Source organism: Mastomys coucha, unplaced genomic scaffold (assembly GCF_008632895.1).
Source record: "Mastomys coucha isolate ucsf_1 unplaced genomic scaffold, UCSF_Mcou_1 pScaffold7, whole genome shotgun sequence".
Classification (NCBI taxonomy): domain Eukaryota; kingdom Metazoa; phylum Chordata; class Mammalia; order Rodentia; family Muridae; genus Mastomys; species Mastomys coucha.
This window is the reverse complement of record NW_022196913.1, coordinates 6495795-6498825: the sequence shown is the minus strand read 5'-3', so window position 1 is coordinate 6498825 and position 3031 is coordinate 6495795. Positions and strand designations below refer to the sequence as shown.

General features: G+C 42.6%; 1 long non-coding RNA gene across 1 annotated transcript in view; it reads left to right on the top strand.

The window, feature by feature from the left end:
• The window catches only part of LOC116082511, a 32589-nt gene extending 32262 nt beyond the window's left edge, over positions 1–327 (top strand). Inside the window, exon 3 of the long non-coding RNA XR_004115344.1 lies at positions 291–327. This is a non-coding gene — a long non-coding RNA (uncharacterized LOC116082511). The remainder of the gene's footprint in view (positions 1–290) is intronic.
• The last annotated feature ends 2704 nt before the right edge of the window (positions 328–3031 follow it).

Sequence of the window (3031 nt, the reverse complement as noted above, 5' to 3'; positions counted from 1 at the left end):
ATATTAAAATATTCATCTATTCCTATATGATATATATAGAAATTTAAATATCAATTTATATATATATAGATAAATATATAAAATAGATATATAAAGAATTTGATAGTTAAAGCTTTTAAAACTGTTACTAGGAGACTGTATTGTCTGTTTCTATGACTTTTCTGTAGTCACACCCCAAGCTTGTAAGCAAGGCAGACATAAAGCAGAGCTCTGGGTAAACTTAAAGGAAGATGTTATTAGGAGCTATAAAATCCACCTCATGATGGTTAATTGGTGTTTCTCTTGTGTAGTCTGCGTGCTTGCTGACCCTGACAGCTCGTATAAGGACTTGGAATGTGTCAAAAGGGTCACTGTGACCCTGTGGAAAAGACAGACCAAACTCTCCTCTGGGAGCCTAGTTCATCTTTCCATGGTGGAGAAAACTCAAACTTCCCTACACAACGGCTGGCAAAACTGGAGACTGGGAGACTCACAGCTATGGGCTAGAAATATAGCTCAGTTGAAGTGCATTTGCCTGACATGCTTTAGGCTCTAAGTTCAATTCCCAGCAAAGGGTCAAATTAAGGAGTGCATTAACTGCCCTGTCCGCCTGCCTCTTCCTGTCTCCTTTGCTCTGGAGTCCCCCCCCCCCGTCAGGACCCCAGGCTTTCATGATCAGGTTTGGTTTATACTCTAGGTGCTGAGTACGGCATCTGAGGTCACTGGATCAAGCAGATAAGAACTTTGTAAGGAAAGGGTTCTGTTCACAGTGGGGTTGTCCTTCCTGCAGAGGGAAGAAGGAACCAGAAAAGTGGGGAGCCACATGGAAAGAAGGCAAGGAAAGAGGCAAAAGACTAACACGCAGAGACAGAGGGCTTGTGGGAATGGAAACCCCAGGAAAGCTCAAGCAGCAGCTGGTCCTCAGGGTTTCACTTAATGGAATAGTAACCATTAGAAATCTCCGGAGACATCACTTTGAGCTACCAGGGAATAAAAAGTAAACAGAAAAGCAGGAGAGTTAGGAGTCTCTTAATTTCTTTGAGTGGAAAATTCCATTTAGGAAGATAGCTGGCCTGTAAGCCCTAATGCTTGGGTGATATCGGTGGGAACAACTAACATGAGTTCTAGGCCATCCTGAGCTACTCGGAATTCCAGGTTAGCCTGAGTAACACAGGGAGACCCTGTCTCAGAATCCAAGCCAACAAGTCAACGAACAAATCAAACCACCCATACTGAAACCTGCTATGACTTAGGGATTTTGTAAGTGAGTGGATTTAATAGATTGTTATCCAATTATAAACGTGCCTGGGTGGAATCACATTACTGAGACTAGGTGGGAGATCCATTTTATTCTTAGGCAATGCATTTATTTATTACAATTTTTGGAGTAATATACAAAGTTATGGGTTTCTTCACCGAATCTTCATACCTATGCATTGCCATATTTAGCTTTCATTTGTTCTGAGCTTCTCCTCCCTTCCCCGTGATCCCTGATCCTTCCATTGGCTTCTCTTTCTTCCTTCATATGCATACACCATCACTCTCTTTAGCCCCACCTCCTTTATGATCTCTCCCCCTTCGCATGTCTTTCTTTGGTTTCATGACTCACAAACATATATAATAAGCACACATGTATACAAATATATGGGTACATATGCATATACAATTGTAAGCCTAGGATCTGCATGTGAGAAAAACCACACAGTATTTGTCATTCAGAGTCTGGCTGTTGTCCCTAATCTCCATCATTTTCCTCAAATGTCATACTTTTCATTTTCTTTGTGAGTGCGTGACATCATCTTGTGGCTATGTGCCCCGTTTCTTTTATCTATTCAGCTGTATATAGACATCTAGCTGGGTCCACTTCCTGGCAATTGTAAATAAGTACAGTGGTGAACTTGGATGTGCAAGATTCCCTGTGGTACACTCATTTGGTCATATACTGGAAGTAACCAAGCTGGGTTATACAGGACTTCTAGTTTCAGTTTTTTAAGGTATTCCAAGCTGGCTTCTTCAGTGGCTTTGGCTATGTGTCTTCATGTTGGGTTGAAGTCCTGGGCTGTGTAAGTACAGATGCTCACATGCTTATTAGTTAAAACCCTAGACATTTGACTTTACTAATATTCTAAACAGGCATAGTAAATACTTATATGTGGCTTGCTATATGCCATGGACCTCAAGGGTTCCCTGTGTGTAATGTCTATCTTTATAACACCTTCCTCCATCAAGGCCTCATAACACCAACACACTGCATCTGGGATTCAAATACTAACAGTCCAGTAAAGAATTTCACTATTCTGTGTCATAGTTTTGTTTCCACATGGTCATGTGTTTAAAAAAAAATTTGCCTATTCAGTCCAATTCAAGAATTTACCTTCATTAGAAGTTTAGAACCAGCTCTTACTCCTGCTTCTCTCCCTTGCCTCTTGCCCCCTTGCCTCTCTCCCCATTCCCTTCCCCCCTTTCTCCACATGGCCATAGGGGGCCCCTATTTCTCTACTCTCTCCTTCTCTCTGCCTTTCTCTGCCTCTGCTACTCTCTTAACTCCCCTCCCTTAACTCTATTCTATATTAAAAAAAAAAAAAAGAAGTTTAGAACCAGGAAGAAAACGCATGAGCCAGCGTGATAGGACAAATACATGGAGCATGCACTTGGAACTGTGCCTTCTGTGTAAGAGTGTACTGGTGAGTTTTCTGATAGAGGGAAGGAAGGTAGGCAAGGCTCATTTTAGCTCTTGGTTCAGCAGAAACAGATGTTGTGGCAGGGAAGGCAGTGAGGACTGTCTGCTGTTTTGGGGGGTTGTAGTGCCTCTTGTAAGGATCCATCAGAAATCTAGAGCTCAGCTGGAAGCTGATTGGCTGGGCCCCTCAAGGCTTACTGCCTCAAAAATGACTCACAACCTCTAGGCCCCAGCTCTACAACCCCTTAAATGGCAGCACCAGGTGTAGACAAGTGCTCAAGTGTTTGAAGATGATGGGGACATCTGGAATTTGGGTCTGAGCAAAATGTGAGGTGTCAGCTTCCAACAGCAGTGGTAAAGAGTCAAGCTAAC